Raw genomic sequence first — 18,205 nt, 5'->3', positions numbered from 1 at the left:
CCATCCGATTCCCATTGACTCCAGTTTTGATAGGGCTCCCGAGATCATACTCTGTCAAATGCTGCCTTGATGTCAAGGACAGTCAATCTCACCTTTGAAATGCAGCTCTTTTGTGAATGTTTAAACTAAGGCTGTAATGAGATCAGGAGTGCAGTGATCCTGGCGGAACCCAAACTGAGCCTCAGTGCTATTGCTAAGCAAGTGTCGCTTGACTGCACTGTTGACGGCCCCTTCCATCACTTTACTGATGATTCAGAGTAGACTGATGGGGCTGTATATGGCCAGGTGGGATTTGCCCTGCTTTTCATGCACAGGATATACTTGGGCAGGTTCCGACATTGCCGGGTAGATGCTAGCGTTTGTTGCTGTACTGGAACAGCTTGGCTAGGGGCGCAGCAAGCTCTGGAACACAAGGGTTCATGGCTGTTGCCAGAACATTGTCAAGGCCCATAGCTTTTGCAGTGTCAAGTGCCTTAAGCCATTTCTTGATATCACTTGGGAGCGATTTGAATTGGTTCAAGACGAGCATCTGTAATGCTGCAGACCTCCAGAGGAAGCAGAGATTGATCATTCACTTACTTGGCACTTCTGACTGAAAATTGTTGCAAACGCGTTAGCTTTATCGTTTGCACTGATGTGCTAGGTTCCTCGATCATACAGGATGGGTAACTGTATGATGTGGAAAACCAGCCAGGAGTGTGTTGGAATAGTTAAGTCTAGAAGTTAAAAAGCATGAACGATGATTTCAGTAAATCAGCCGACACTCGAGTGAAGTTGGGACATGTTACAGAGGCAGCCTGACAGATGGTGCAAATACCGTATATACTCGATTATCCTTCGATCTCGCGTATCATGCGCCCCCTAAACTTTCGTCCCCAAAACATGATTTTATGGTATGCCTCATGTATCATGAGTGACATTTTTGGAAATTAATTTTGGAAACTAAAACTTTCAAATGGTATCACTGTGTGTGGTTTCTGCAGAGTTGATTCTGCTGTGAAAGCTGTTCGCGATTCGAACAGCTTTCCAGCTGGCTTTACTCGCGTTGTTCAGCCACTTGCCGTTTCCATTCATAAAAACATGAATGGAAACGTCAAGTGGCTGAACATCTTCCCATCAGAATGCTGTGGTCAAAATCTGAAGAGTAGTATTCTGATGGGAAGATGTTCAGCCACTTGACGTTTCCATTCATGTTTTTATGACTGGAAACGGCAAGTGGCTGAACGACGCTAGTAAAGCCAGCTGGAAAGCTGTTCGAATCGCGAACAGCTTTCACAGCAGAATCCACTCATCCCATCTTCCCATCAGAATACTACTCTTCAGATTTTGACCACAGCATTCTGATGGGAAGATGTTCAGCCACTTGACGTTTCCATTCATGTTTTTATGAATGGAAACGGCAAGTGGCTGAACGACGCTAGTAAAGCCAGCTGGATGCTATGTGACTTATCTTGGCCAGCATTTCACACCTGCGATTTTTGTACCTCGCGTATCATGCGACCCCCGAAATTTAGGCTTCAAATTAGGTGCTCAAAAGTCGCATGTTACGCGAGTATATACGGTATATAGAATCCCTACAGTGCAGGAAGCCATTCAGCCCATTGAGTCTGCACCAACCCTTCGAATAAGTACTCTATCCATGTCCTTCACACCCTATCTCCACAACCCCTTAACCTAACCTGCACATCCCTGCACACTTAAGGGGTAATTTAGAATGGCCAATCCACCTAACCTGCATATCTTTGGACTGTGGGAGGAAACCGGAGCTCCTGGAGGAAACCGACGCAAACACGGGGAGAATGTACAAACTCCACAGTGACCCATGCCGGAATTGAACCCGGGTGCCTGGCGCTGTGATGCAGCAGTGCTAACGTCTGTGCCAGAGTGGTAGAGACCAGTCAAGTACAACAGAACGATTGCCAATAGATTGGTGTAGTCTGTGGCTGTTGCCAGGATGGAGTTGGTAGGGAATAGATTTGGAGCTCAGACCAAAAATAAAGGCTTTAGCTTTCTCAGTATCTAACTGGAGAACATTTCTGTTCTTCAAGTTTTGGATGGCAGATATGCAATCTGATTATTTAGCATCCAATAATTAAAGAGTCACCAGTGGGTGGTGGCGAGAGAGAGAGCTGGGTGTTATTGACATATATATGTAAACACACTGGAGACTTCACCTATCTGTTAGCAATCTTGCTGTTTAATTTGATTGGACTCTACCATATATGTTTACACCATCAATAAGACTCCCCTGTAACATGGCCCAACTTCACTTTTTGATAATCCCAACCAATTACCTTTAATAGTCATTTAATTTTGGTTCCATTGATAATATTTTCTTTGATGGCTCATTTCCCATTAGAAACCTGCTGCTGGCATTTGGACTTGTGGTTATGTATTAACGGATTAGTCTTTAAATTTTAGATCGAGTCTTCTCCCAGAAGTGCACTACAGCCAGGCCAGGCAATAAATTCAGTGCTTTTCAAAAAATTTCGCACCATTAGCAAATCCAAGAGCACTGAAAGGACATTTTACTGAGTAAAAGATAAACCCTAGGTATATCAATGTTAACAATCATAACTTAAGAGCATGTTAGCAATTGTGCCACTGCTTTAAACATTCATGATCTGGAGCTCGGCAGACATACACATGGCTAAACAAAGGATACTGCAATAATTTCCTGATCTTTGAAAATAGCTCAAGAACATTTGCATCCACCAGAACAGGCAGATGGGCCTTGGACTGACATCTTATCCAAAAATTGGCACCTCGACTATGTAGCATTCTCTAAATAATGCATGGGAACACCAATCTAGATTACAAACTCAAGTCCTGATGTCGGTGTTTAACCCATAACTAAATCAAAGAGTCGAATGTGTGGCCACTGAGTGCATCCAGCACTTGTAGATTGTGAATGGCACGAAAGGTTATGGGGTGGAGTTGAGGGCAGGGTGAAAATGCCATTGAAGCAATTTTTAAAACTCGTGCAACATAAATAGAACATGTCCTTGTCAGGACTAACGAATGATAAAATTACACGAGGTTCAGAAGATAACAAAAATGACAAAATTGAGTGATTTATGACTTGCTTTACAGAATTATTTATCAAATTATGCCAGGCATGATATAGCCTCACAATAAATAAATCAATTTAAAAACTGCTATACTGGATATACAAGATCCATTTTTACTTCTGATATTCCAAAGGTAAACAGTCAAAGGGTTTGAAAACTGAATCATTTGTTTAAATGGTAAAAAAATTGTGCAAAACTGTTTAAAAAAAAATTTTTTTTTTTTCCCCCAGCTTTGGAATCAATATGAATATTGTGAAAAGACAAATTTTAGAAACTCACTGTGCTGAATGTAAACCTGAATGCCTTTGGTTAGGACATAAATTAGAGGTTAAGGAAATTATGGGCTTGGCTAATCCAGTATTGGTGGCTGGACAACTGGTTTGTGATGCAGAGTGAGGTCAATAGCGCGGGTTCAATTCCCATACCAACTGAGGTTATTCATGAAGGCCCACTTTCTCAGCCTTGTTCCTCGCCGGAGGTGTGGTGATCCTCAGGTTAAACCACCACCAGATAGCTCTCCCTCTCAAAGTAGAAAGAAGCCTATGGTAATCTGGGACTATGGAGATTTTACTATTGTCACTAAACTGCCTTGATACCAACACACAAGGGGCAAAAAGAAAAGAATTTTAGCCAATACGTAGTGCTGTACCCGTACAAATTGGTTGTCATACAGCATTCTTAATTCATCACCTCGAATTGCACCATCAACACTCCACTGATACTTGGGCTGCATAGAATGTACAGAGCAGAAGGAGGCCATTCAGCCCATCGGGTCTGCACCGGGCTCTGAAAAGAGCACCCTACCTAAACCCACATCTCCACCGTATACCGATAACCCAGTAACCCCACCTAACCTTTTGGACACAAAGGGCAATTTAGCATGGCCAATCCACCTAACAGGCACATTGTTAGACATCTTTGGACTGTGGGAGAAAACTGGTGCAGCCGGAAGAAACACACGCATACATGGGGATAACATGTATGTTCATATTCCAAGCCGGGAATGGAACCTGGGACCCTGGAGCTGTGAAGCAACAGTGCTAACACTGCTAGCGTGCCGCCCTGCGGCTCACGACTCAAAAAATGCTCACCACAAACTAAAAAATGATAGAAGCTAGAAACATAACCCCACAAACTGCTTCAAGCAGTAATGTATGAATATTGTACACAAATTGAGGGCAATATTTGCTGGAGTTTCAATAGCTTTAGTGAGCAGAAATGGCCCCTTATCTGCAATTAAAAAACAATAACTGAAAGGCCATGATGAAAGCATAGCCAGGGATGGAAAAATATATATAATTTGATAAAATGACCTTAATTTGGGGTTTTAAAAAGTCAGTAGACTGTAGCAAGAAGAAAAGCCTGAAGGATGCAGGGAATTTCACAGTTCAATCACCGATTATCTTTTTTTTTAAATTGTCATCTTGCTTCAAGATAGCCCCCAATATTGCTACAAAATTAAGTTCACATAATCACAGAATTGTTCCAGCACAGGAGGCTGCCAGTTGGCCCAGTGTCTGCTGCACTGGCTCTCCGAATGAGCAATTCACCTATGCTCCTGCGTTCTCTTCAATAACCCTGCACATTGTTCCTTTTTAAATAATCATCTAATTCTCTGTAGTTCCTCCAAATCGCATTGTAACCTATTCATTTTAAACACATTTCTGTCAGTGTTCCAACTGAAAACCTAGGCCATATTCTCTATTGTTGGGTTAGAACACTCCAATTTAGAACTTCACAAGCAGTGTGAAAAAATCTCAAATTTATGAAGGAGCTCTTTCAGCACATAAAAAGATAACAGTGTAGATGAGACTATTCATCAAATTTAAGCCATTCTATCATCAGTTTCACAGCACAACAAAATAGAGTTTATACCTCCACTACAGTCACTGGAAAATAATCACTTCCTAGCATCATAGAATATAGCACAGGAGGTGGTCATTCGAATCATCATAACTCTCTAAAAGAGAAACTCATTCAGTCCCATTCCACGTGGCCCTGTAATATTTTTATCTTTAGAAAATGATCCAATTTCCTTTGGAAAGCTCCGATTGTATCTGACTCTACTTGCTTTAGAAAGATTGATTCTTCTTTCGCCGCCATTGGTTCTTTAACCAATCAACTTTAACCTCCTCCTTTTGCCAATGAGAGCCATTTCTCTATCTACTGTCAACTTCTTCCCAGTTAGTTTACTTTTTCTTTTAAAAAGAACAAACTTCTAGTCACAAGTAAAACTTCCTTCTCGTTTACTGTTTTTCAAAGCTTAGGGTTGAATTTTCCTGCTTTGCCCGATAACTCAATTTTCTGACACTATTTTCTGACACTAAAGATCAAACTTATCCTTTGTACAGGTCTAGAGATTGAAGGTCAGAAGCTCAAGGTAACCATAGATACAGCACTTTGGCCTCAAATTCATACACTACATAATTGGCAAAAGCTGTACAGTTCAGCATTCTATAACCTTTACTGACATACTGTGTGTTGGGTCTGTCATTCCCAGATCCTGAATAATCTCTTCTCCAGTTAGTTTAATCCCATCTGTTGAGTAATTCAACATTAATTCAATCTTCTACTGTGCATTACCTTAGTTTTAATACAACATGCATATAGTTCCCAAGGTCATCTACTACAGATCTGTTTACTTGCAAATATTGTTCAGTTCTTCTGTAGTTCATTTTTAAATTTGTTTTGACAGGTTATCAGCATTGCTGGCTAGGCCAGAATGTATTGTCCATCTCTAATTGCCCTTGAGAAGGTGATGGTGGGTTGTCTTCATGTGGTGTAGGTACACTTCCAGTGGTGTAGAGAGTTCCAGCATTTTGACAGTGACAGTGAAGATATTACATGATGATATTGTGATACAGTTCCAAGTCAGGATAGTACGTAGCTTGGAAGGGAACTTGCAGGTGGCACTGCTCCTATACATCTGCTGCCCATGTCCTTCTAGGTGGTAGAAGTTGCGGGTTTGGATGGAGCTGTCTAAGGAGCCTTGGGTAAGTTGCTGCAGTGAGGTGGTACACATTGCTGCCATTGTGCATCGGTTTTGGAGGGAGTGCTAATCAAGCCAACTACTTTGGCCTCAATAATGTAGAGATTCTAGAGTGTTATTGGAGCTGCACTCATTCAGGCAAATGGAGAGTATTCCATCACGCTCCTGGCTTGTACCTTGTAGGTGTTGGACAGACTTTTGAGTGTCAGGAAGTGAGTTACTCTATTTAGTTACTGCCTTCAAAGTGTCAACTGCTTTTGCCCACGCAGCAGAGCATCTGCAAATCTGTCCGAATTTGTTTCTGAATCCATATATAGAATAGGAAGAATAGAAGTCCCAAAATCAGTCTCTATGGTATTGCACTCACTGGCTGGATATCACTCCAGTAGGAACATACAATATGCAGCTCATGAGCCTGTTCCACCATTCAAGGAGATCATGGCTGATCTGTACCCCAAATCCACCCACTTGCTTTGGCACCATTTCCTTAAATTCAGCAAAAGCCAGCGATCTCCAATTAAAATTAATTTAACTAGCATCACTCTTTTTTGAGAGATTATTCCATCTTAGTGTGAAGTCGTGTTTCCTAACTTCTTGCCCGAATAACCCAGAATTTTCCCCATGATTTTCCTCAAACTACCCTATCAATTCCCCTTTCAAAATCCAAAAATCTTCCAATCAAAATTAGTGTGAATGCACAAAAATGGTTCCAGAGATGAGGAACTTCAGTTATCCAGGCAGATTGAAGAGGTTGGGACTGTTTTCCTTGGAGACAATAGGGAGCTTTGATAGAGGCACTCAAAATCATGAGGAGTTTGGACAAGGTAGATGGGGAGAAACATTTCCCATTGGTGGAAGAATCAAGAACAAGAAAGCAAGAATTTATGGTAATCATCAAAAGGAGCAATGGAGGCATGAGGAAAATCTTTTCCACACAGCAAGTGGCTAGGATCTGGAATGTATTTTGAGAGAATGTGGTGGAGGCAGGTTGAACTGAAGCATTTATCAGGAAACTGGATTCTTAACTGAAAAGGAAGAATGTACAGGGCTACAGGAGCACAATGTAATGTAAATTGTGCCTTCGGAGAGCCAGTGCAGATATGACAGGTTAAACGGTCTCCTTCTGTGCTTAACCATCTATATCCCAAGAATTAGGGCTGGTTTAATACAGTGGGCTAAACAGCTGGCTTGTAATGCAGAACAAGGCTGGCAGTGCGGGTTCAATTTCCGTACCAGCCTCCCCGAACAGGCGCCAGAATGTGGCGACTAGGGGCTTTTCACAGTAACTTCATTGAAGCCTACTTGTGACAATAAGCGATTATTATATTCTTATTAATTACTACCCTCGATTATGTCATCTCCCTTCATAATTTAACTTTGGAGCCCCACACTCCTTCCACAGCCAGAATATCCTTTCAATGGTGCAGTGTCCAGAAAAGGGCACCATGTATTAGAAGTGATGAAAGCAAGGCTTTGTATCACTGTTGGAAAACTCCTCCCCCTTATATTCCAGTCCTCTAAACAAAAAGACGAATGGAATATTACTCTTTATGATTAATTTCCATACCGTATCACAATATTTTATTGAGCTGTGCATATGAATACCTAAGTCACTTTAGACTTCCACAGCTCCTTTATTGAACATTTAACATTAACATCCATTTAACATTTAAAAAAATACTAGGATCTATCCCTTTTTAGTACCAAAGAAGGACTTCACACTCACTGTATTGCAGTCATATGCTCTCGTGTATCTGACAGTTTTGTGTACTTGCTCAATCTATCAAATTGCTTTTTGTAATTTTATCGCCTCTAAACTACTTATTATCCCACCAAGCTTTATTGAACAAATAAATTAGGAGCAGCAGTAGGCCATCGTACCCTCAAGCCTCCTCTGCCATTTCATAAAATCATGGCTGATCTGATTGTGGCCTCAACTCTACTCTCCTGTCTACTCTCTCTAACCTTTGGACTTCCTTGTCAACCAAGAATTGTTGTAACTCAGCCTTAAAAATATTCAATGACCTTGCATCCACTGATCTCTGGTAAAGAAAATTCCACAGGTTCGCAACTCTTAGAAAAAAATGTCTTCTCAACCCAGTTGTAAATGGGACACCTTTTAATTTTAAAATTATGTCCCCTCTCCCAAAGGATAACATCTTCTCAGCGTTGAGGTATCAACTCCCCTCAGAACTTACGTGTTTCAGCAAGATCATCTCTCACACTTCTAAATTCAAATGGATATAGGCCTAACCTGTCCAATCTTTCCTCATAAGATAACCCCATCTTCCCAGGAATTGATAGAGTGAATGTATGGCTTTCTAGGGCAGCACGGTAGCATTGTGGATAGCACAATTGCTTCACAGCTCCAGGGTCCCAGGTTTGATTCCAGTTTGGGTCACTGTCTGTCGGAGTCTGCACATCCTCCCCATGTGTGCATGGGTTTCCTCCCACAGTCCAAAGATGTGCAGGTTAGATGGATTGGCCATAATAAATTGCCCTTCGTGTCCAAAATTGCCCTTAGCGTTGGGTGTGGTTACTGGGTTATGGGGATAGGGTGGAGGTGTTGACCTTGGGTAGGGTGCTCTTTCCAAGAGCCGGTGCAGACTCGATGGGCCAAATGGCCTCCTTCTGCACTGTAAATTCTATGATAATCTACTAAATCAATTGAATAATTGAGACACCAAAGCAAATCCTTATGGCTTATCGCTAGTCACTTCCCTCTATTTAAGTATATACCCATTATCCATATTGTGTGTCTTCTACCAGGTAACCAAATCAATAACTTACCTTCACATGGATGGGCAAAACTTGAATCCTTTGCTTCCTTATTTTCAGTCAACTCCTCTACATCTGCAAGTTTTAGCAGGATGTCTACTGCTTTGAATTCAGATAACAGCCATTTATGTAAAACTTTGTCAAGTTTTCCAGAAAGCTAAGACTCATGACAGATAGAATTCTGTTTCTGTTTGGTAGTACCAGTCATCCACTGGGTTTGAGCTGGGTAGAGGCCTTCCATCTAACTTGTGTCTTCCTTTGGTATTTGCTGTGGAGCAGGAGGTCTGCACTGCTCTGTGGAACAAACCTCATGGGGCATATCTATCTTCATTTTCTCCTCTTGGGAACGAAGAAATTTGCTGGCTACAAACAAAAGGAAACAATTCCCAGTCTCTCTGCATAAAGAAATGCTTCCTCGCATAAACTTAGCACAGTTCTTTACCTAATTGGCCATTGTTAAGTGAAAAACATCTATCTGGAAAAATACAGGTTAATGCAATAAATGGAAAAAATAATTCAGTGGAGGAAAGAAATGAATCAAGGTACCACCCACAGGAAAATTGGGCCAGCAGACATTGCAAAGCAAAGGCTAAACATAAATTCCCCTGTTTAAAAAAAAAGTGGCAGATTTGTTAGACATCAAGGTTAACCATCATCATTAACAAAGATGGTTTAGTGTCAACAATATTTTTTCCAAGGTCCTCCTGAAGGTTCAGCCACCAACTGACAAAATTAAAAATAGATATTTTTCAAATGGAGTGTTCATGGAAGGAAGGACATGTGCCTAAAGCCTTCAGAATCTTAGGCTATCTCAAAACATTTCAGTCAATTCATTCACATGACTGCATGTCAAAATTTGGTTCCAACTCCATCTACAAGTTTGCTGACAACACGACCACTGTGGGTCGGATCTCGAACAATGACGGGTCAGAATACAGGAGGGAGATAGAGAACCTAGTGGAGTGGTGCAGTGACAACAATCTATCCCTCAATGCCAGAAAAACTGAAGAGCTGGTCATTAACTTCAGGAAGCAAAGTACTGTACACACCCCTGTCTGCATCAAATGGGCCCCCGAGGTGGAGATGGTGAACAGCTTCAAATTCCATGGGGTGTACATCACCAAAAATCTGTCCTGGTTCACCCACGTCAATCCTACTACCAAGAAAGCACAACAGTGCCTATACTTCCTCAGGAAACTAAGGAAATTTGCAATGTCCACACTGACTCTTACCAACTTTTACAGATGTACCATAGAAAGCATCCTATCTGGCTGCATCACAGCCTGGTACAGCTACTGCTCGGCCCAAAATCGCCAGAAACTTCAGAGAGTCGTGAACACAGCCCAGTCCATCACACAAACCTGCCTCCCATCCATCGGCTGTCTATACCTCCCACTGCCTGGGGAAAGCAGGCAGCATAATCAAAGACCCCTTCCAGCCAGCTTACTCACTTTTCCAACTTCTTCCAATGAGCAGGAGATACAAAAGCCTGAGAACATGCACGAACATATTCAAAAACAGCTTATTCCCTGCTGTTATCAGACTCCTAAAAGACCCTCTTATGGGCTGACCTCATTAATACTACACTCCTGTATGCTTCACCCAATGCCGGTGTCCATGAATTTACATTGTGTACCTTGTTTCCCTATTATGTAGTTTCTGTTTATTTTATTTTCATGTACTAAATGATCTGTTTGAGCTGCTCATAGAAAAATACTTTTCACTGTACCTCAGTACATGTAACAATAAACAAATCCAATCCTTTGAAATTTAGTCAATGGTGTCATACAAGCACAGCAGCCAATTTTGTGACAAAGTCCCACAAGCGCAACAGGATATATGCCAATTCAATTATTTTTAGTGACATTGGCCAGGATACTAGAACATCTCTGGTCTTCTTTAAATGGTGCCATGGGATCGCTTACGGCCACGTAAAATGGGAAAATGAACCTCATTTTAATGTCTCCAAGAAGTGGCATCTTTGATAGTGCATTGCACTCTCACTACTACACTGGTGTTGGCCCAGACCGTGCAAATCACTGGACTGGGGATTGAACACGAACGTCTAACTGAGGTGAATCTGAAGCCAAGGTTGGCACCTAAAATGCCTGGGATTAAGGTACTCTTATAAAGGCAAAACAAATTGTTTCTGATGTGTGAAGAATCCAATGTACAAAAACTTAATCTTTTTGACTGAGTGTTCTACAGCTATTCCTTTAGTTGGGATTAATCACAATCATTTCCAAAGATTATAAATATAGTAACACATGCATTAGCTTACAACTTAATTTGAACAGGTTATTGAATTATGATTTTCAATCACAATATATAACATACATTCTTTTCCACACCTCACCTCATCAGCGGCAGGGAAGCATCATTGTCTGAAGCAGGCACAAAACAGATCAGATTACTAGCGATCTGATGCTCTCTTCCAAATTTGTAACAGCCAATGGCTTGAAGCCTAAATATTATAATCACTTCCCAGTCTCCAAAGTTCTCAGACATGACAATTAACTGATTGACCGGAGCTTGTTTACTTAACAATTGGACTTTGAGGCCTCAGAGGCAGAGCTCCCAGTTTAGCAGCAAAACATTCTTGTCCTTCTAAACAGTCAAATTACCACAAGTAATACTACAAAACATATGTATTTCTTGCATATAATACTCCTAAAACATGTAAATTATAAACAAATCTTACCTAAAGTTTAAAAGGGAAATGTGATTTATTTCCTGTTGTTTCTGGTACGCAAGTGACCTGGCCTACCAAAGAACAGAAAAAATAGACCATTTGGCCCAACAGGCCTGCTCTGCCATTCAACAAGACCATAGCTGATCAGATTGTGGCTTTACTTCCACTTTCCTGCTGTCTTGACTCCCTTGTCAATCAAATATCTGTCAAACTCACCTTGACTATAGTCAATGACCCAGCCTCCATTGTTCTCTGTGGAACAGAATTTCAAAGACAAATGACGACTAGAAAGAAGCAATTCATCAGCATCTCAATGGGAGACCTCTTGTTTTTAAACTGCGTCCACTACTTCCAGATTCCCCCAGAAGAGTAAACATCCTTTCAGCATCAATACATCATGCACCCACCCCCTCAGAATATATTTTCAATAAAATCACCCACTGATCATTATTCTAACCTTGTCTGAGTTGCTTCCAAAGCAAGTCTATCCCTCTTTAAATGAGACCAAATCATGCAGAGTCCTCTAGGTCTGCCTTGTATAGTTGCAGCAAGACTTTTATACTCTTACCTCCTTATAATAAAGGCTAATATTCAATTTTCCTTCTTAAATACTCAGTGTACCTGCATGTCAATGTTTTGGAATTCATGTACAAGGACACCCAGATCCCACTGTACCACAGCATTCTGCAGCCTCACTCCATTTAATTAATATGTTGCTTTTCTATTCTTCTTGCCAAAGTAAACAGCCTCACACTTTCCCACATTATACTCCATTTGCTAATTTTTTGTCCACTGACAACTTCTCTATATCCCTTTGCATACTCTATGTCCTCATCACAAGTTTTTTCCTAGCCATCTTGACAGCAAATTTGGCAACATTGAACTTGGTCCCCTCGAAGTCATTAACATAGATTATGAATAGTTGAAGTCCCAGCACTAAACCCTGCAGCACTCTACTACTGTAGTTAGTTTGCCAACTTGAAAATGACCCACTTATCCAATTGCTTCCTGGTCATTAACCAATCATCTATCAATGCCAATATAGATAAAATCCCAACATCATGAGCTCTTACCTTGCATAGTAACCTTTTATGTGGAACCTAACTGAATGCCTTTTGGAAATCCAAATATACTACATACTTGTTCCCTTTTATCCATCTTGCTTGTTAAATCCTCAAAAGAACTATAAATTTGTCAAACGCTATTTCCTCAAAATCATGCTGACCTTTGTCTGATTTTATAGATGTCCTGCTACTGGTTCCTTAATAATGGATTCCAGCATTTTCCCCAATGACATATGTTAGACTAACTGGTCTACTTTCTGTCTACTTTGCTTGAATACATTTGCAGTACTACAATTGACACAGGCCTTTCTAGAATCTAAGGAATTTGCAAGATTACAACCGCTATCTGTGATGCCACTTCTTTTTAGACTCCAGGATGGAGACCATCAACTCACAGTAATAGTCAGCTTTTACTCCCATTATTTTCAGTTGGCTGGACGTCTGTTTGGTGATGCAGTGAGGCCAACAGCGCTAATTAATTCCCATACTGGCTGAGGTTATTCATTAAGACCCCGCCTTCTCAAACTTTCTCCTCAGCTGAAGTGGGATGAAGCTCAGGTTAAATTACCAGTCAACTCTCCAAGGGGAAAACAGCCTCTGCTCATCTGAGATTAAGGCGACTTTACTTACTTTATTTTTCCTGGTAATCTTTCTCCAATGGATTTTCTAAATTCTCCACTCCTTTTTGCCCTTTATTTTCTCATTATTATTGGAATGCTTTATGCATCTTACATTTACAAAATACATATTCAAACTCTGTTAATTCCTAGTTTCCCATTTAGTCCCCCCAGTTTCATTCTTTAAAGGGATGAACACCCAGTTTAGCTACTCTCTTCCTTTTTACATACATGCATAAGATGCTCTTACTTCAGTTTTTTTCAAGATTTCTTGCTACTTTACTTCCAGACTATAATTTCTCCCTCTTTTTAAAAAAATGTCACCTTTTGCTGATTTCTAACATTTTCCCCACTCTACAGGCCACACACTAATCTTCACAATATTACATGCCTTTTGTTTCAATATGATGCCACCGTTAACTTTCATAGTTCACCACGGATGGGACATCCTTCTCGTGTCTTTCACAATGGATTAAATCTTTCACCAGCAATCTAAAATATTCTTAGACTCCAGTAGACCTCAGGCGACCACTTTCCCACACCCAGCAGCTGGTTAGCAGTCTTAAAGGGCCAGCACCTCATCAAATCACATTCCAGTGCCAAGACCACCCAAGAGCAATGCCATGGGAAATCAGTTTGGTTTTAAAAAAAATCATCCCATGCAAGACACAACAAAGCCAATATTTGTTACTCAAGCCATTTTGAACATTTACAGACATGATGAACGATCAGACGCCCAAACTGCAACCCGGCTGGCCCCTGTCTCAATGCAAGTGAGATAAGAGGAGAATATATATATTTTTTAATGTGGACAAGGAGGAGGGGGACACTTCATGTGACATTCCTGCAAAAAGAAAACCGAGCGGTCGCCACTTCTCGGGCAAACCGGGTCATAAATTAGCGGGGAAAACAATGCACTCGACCAATGAAATGTAAAATATCACTTCAGATGGGATGATGGGGGGGGGGGGGGGGGGGGGAAAGAGAGGGGAGAAGAAATGCTGGGAGCACACCTAAAGCAAAATCCTACACATTTACAAACCTGGACATCAACTCCAGCAGTATGAACAATTTGCAATGTAAAAAAAAATCAAACCTCTTGCTGCAAAGTATTTACAAAACGATATTTGTTTATTTTAGGCGCGGAAAATGTAAAAATCTAGTCGGTATTAAACCTATTAAAAGGATCGAGACATCCGGAGAGGCAGGAAGATTTTCAAATGTAAAATTCGCAGATTTATTTCTCTCTCTCCCTTTTGCCCCAAAATGTTTGCCAGTTAACGCAATCCCCAGCGCTCGTCAAAACATTCTTGGGTCACTCACCGAAGGGCCCTGCAGGAGGAACGGCCTGTTCCCTACAACTGCCGCCCAGCTCGGCGTAAACCAAACCGCTCGCTCCCTTCCCTCCGACACCGGCTCCCACAGCAAACGCCGTCGATTTTTATTTTGAAAATAAAAAAGAAATTAATAAAACATTGGGACCGCTTATGCTCTACGTTCCCGGTTGTCCGATCCCGGCCGTCTGTCTCCGATTCGCCTCCGTCTTTCGTTTGACCTTTTTTTTCTCTTCCCTCTGGTGTTTTTCTCTCTCTCCAAGCTACTGTTTCCCCTCACAACAAAATATCACCTAGGCCCAAACCGTCACTCCTGCCACGCCCCGCCCATTTCCCTGGACTGGCGGTTCGGACCACCAATCGGAAGGCGGGGTGCCGCCGGCTGCCTCCAGGCCGCCCCGCCTCGCTTCTGAATGACAGGACTCTTGCCCAATCAGACCCCAGGGCGCCCTTCGCCCGCCCGTCAATCGCGGCGGTGGAGAGGCGGATTCTCCATCCTGATTGACAGGCCGCTCAGTGTCGGGGGGGGTCCGGGGGTGGGGAGAGGACGGGAGACATTCCGATTACGTAATTGCCCCGCCTCTCCTTTTTGATCGACGCCCGGCCTAGCCAATGGTAAGATGTGCTACTCTCGCTCTCGTCCAATCATGTTGGAGTTGGGTGGTTCCACGTCTGGATTGATGGATCTCTCATGTCACCTTTCAAGTTGTTCAGTGAGTGAGTGAGAGTGAGGGAGGTTCGGAGAGCTTTGGCGAGGGCGACCTGCCAACAGCTAAATCATTAAAGCCAACAGGAAATATTGATGGGTGGAACGAGGTTATTAGTGGAATTGGTGAAGACTCCACCAGATTGAAAAACAACTTTTTACATTTAAGATCACAGGACTTTGTTTAAGGCAATAAGAAGTCTTACAACACCAGGTTAAAGTCCAACATGGTTGTTTCAAACACTAGCTTTCAGAGCACTGGTCCTTGCTCAGGTGAATGAAGAGGTATATTCCAGAAACGTATATATAGACAAATTCAGAGATGCCAGACAATGCGTGGAATACGAGCATTTGCAGGTAATTAAATCTTTACAGATCCAAAGATAGGGGTAACCCCAGGTTAGAACTTAGAACAGTACAGCACAGAACAGGCCCTTCGGCCCTCAATGTTGTGCCGAGCAATGATCACCCTACTCAAACCCACGTATCCACCCTATACCCGTAACCCAACAACCCCCCCCCCCCTTAACCTTACTTTTTAGGACACTACGGGCAATTTAGCATGGCCAATCCACCTAACCCGCACATCTTTGGACTGTGGGAGGAAACCAGAGCACCCGGAGGAAACCCACGCACACATGGGGAGGACGTGCAGACTCCGCACAGACAGTGACCCAGCCGGGAATCGAACCTGGGACCCTGGAGCTGTGAAGCATTTATGCTAACCACCATGCTACCATGCTGCCCTTAAATTGTCTCAAGCCACTACAATCGTGTCATCAGCAAACTTGTAGGTGAAGCCAAATTTTTCAACACAGTTGAGTGTGTATAGGGAGCGTAGTAGGGGGCAAAGTACAAAGCCTTCGGGACCCGGTATTGAGGAATAGCGTTGGGGAGGTGTTGTTGTTTATCTTTATTGTTTGTGCTCTATGTGTCAGAAAGCTGAGGATCCAGTTACAGAGGGAGAAGCCAAGTCATAGGTTTTGGGGTTTTGCTATGAACTTGGCAGGGATTATGGCATTGAAGGTGGCGCTGTAGATAATGAACAGGAGTGTGACATAGGAGTTCTTGTTGTCTTGATGCTCCAGTGTTGAGTATAGTGCCAAGGAGATGCCGTCTGCTGTGGACCGGTTGTGGCGGTCTGCAAATTGCAATGGATCAAAGCATTCTGGGAGTATGGAGTTGATGTGTCTCATGACCAACCTCTCAAAGCACTTCGTAATGATAGATGTCAAGGCCACTGGGCAGATTGTCTGGTTGTTCTTTGGCACCGATGATGGTGGTCTTCTTGAAGAAGGAGAGAATCTCGGAACGGAGTAGCGAGAGTTTGAAGATATCAGTGAACACACCCGCCAGTTGGTCTGCACAGTTTTGGAGTGCTCGACCAGGGACTCCCTCAAAACCCATTCTCTCTGAGGGTTCACGATCAAGAAGATCGATCTGACTTCGGAAGTGTGCCATTGGCTATAGGTGTGACCGAGGCAGTTAGGGCAGTTGACAACTGTTTGTTGATTTGCTGCTTGAAACGAACATAGAATGCATTCAGTTCATTGGGGAGGAGCGTGCTGCTGCCAGAGATTCTACTCGGCTTTCTTTTGTAACATGTTACATTGTTTAAGCCTTGCCACAACAACGAGAGACAGTGTCATTAGTCTGTGAATCTAGGTTAGTCTGGTTGTGGGCAACACGGTAGCACAGTGGGTAGCACTGCAGCCGGGAATCGAACTTGGGACCCTGGAGCTGTGAAGCATTTATGCTAACCACCATGCTACCCTGCTACCCTGGAATGGTGATACCACACACACCTTGCCTCACCTTCCCATTCAGCATTCAAAAGAGGCTATTCCCTTCCTGACACTGGTCCTCGGTCACAGAATATAATTTTGGTATCAAGCACCTATCTATTATGATCCCATTTTCCAGTACTTGGTCTGTAGCCCTGTAAGCTATGCATTTCAAGTGCTCATCTAAATGCATTCCAAAGAGGCTCAGCATAAACTCATCTTTCGATGAAGCATTTTATAGCCTTCCGGATTCAACATAGAGTTCGCCAATTTCATATAGTGATCTCTGCCCCCATTTTATTGGTATCCTTTTTCTTTGCAGGTTTCGGATGTACTCCCAACTTTCTCCAGTCTTTGGTTTTGGTTGGCAGCTATTCATAATTCTACCATCAGGGCCTCCTCTATGCACCTTTTTAAAGATTTATTTTGCTTGTCCCATTATCATTTCCTTTCGCCCTACACCACCTATGCTTCTGTCATTCAATGTCTCCTGTTTTTCACAGACCTTTGGTTCTTTTTCCACCCACCCCTTTTTCACTAGCTTAAAACCTGTAATAAGTCCACGGAGGCAGAAGTCCCATCACCAGAATTCCTTTTATTTACAAACCCAACAGCTGAACAACCATTCCCATTCCCATTCCCATTCCCATTCCCATTCCCATTCCCATTCCCATTCCCATTCCCATTCAGCCTGCTGTCTACAGCAGGGGTGCAGAGGATCTGACACTCCCTGTTATTTACACAGAAAGGGGTTCCCTGATTGGGCCACTAATTAGGGAACTCGTATTCTAATTGGCCAATCTCAAAGGCTTGGCCTAAGTCATTACAAAACCTCTTTCAAACCAACCCCAGTTCTGATAAAAGATTATTGACCAAAAATGATGACTCTGCTTCCTGCTACACATCTGCTACCAGACCTGTTGAGTATTTTCAGCATCTTCATTTTTAATTTCAGATTTCTGCAGTATTTCGCTTTTAGATTTCGAGTGGGTTGTGGGAGAAAGTAAAATAGACTAAGACAAGTTTAGAGCGCAGGTACATAATATTTATTATTGTCACAAGTAGGCTTACATTAACACTGCATTGTAGGTACTGTGAAAATCCCCCAGTTGCCACACTCGGGCGTCTGTTTGGGCGCACTAAGGGAGAATTCAGAATTGCCAATTCACC

At 42.4% G+C, this 18,205-nt stretch overlaps 1 long non-coding RNA gene across 5 annotated transcripts in view; it reads right to left on the bottom strand.

The window, feature by feature from the left end:
- LOC119972304 overlaps positions 1 to 14,879 on the bottom strand; it is a 52,311-nt gene extending 37,432 nt beyond the window's left edge. Inside the window, exons 1-2 of one of the 5 annotated variants that reach the window (XR_005462035.1) lie at positions 14,535 to 14,879; positions 8,851 to 9,201 (exon numbers count right to left, since the gene is read on the bottom strand). This is a non-coding gene — a long non-coding RNA (uncharacterized LOC119972304). The remainder of the gene's footprint in view (positions 1 to 8,850; positions 9,202 to 14,534) is intronic. The other 4 variants (XR_005462034.1, XR_005462036.1, XR_005462033.1 and 1 more) reach the window with 4 other exon arrangements.
- Positions 14,880 to 18,205: the final 3,326 nt, after the last annotated feature.

Source organism: Scyliorhinus canicula, chromosome 10 (assembly GCF_902713615.1).
Source record: "Scyliorhinus canicula chromosome 10, sScyCan1.1, whole genome shotgun sequence".
NCBI classification, from domain to species: domain Eukaryota; kingdom Metazoa; phylum Chordata; class Chondrichthyes; order Carcharhiniformes; family Scyliorhinidae; genus Scyliorhinus; species Scyliorhinus canicula.
This window is presented reverse-complemented; position numbering and strand designations above follow the sequence as displayed.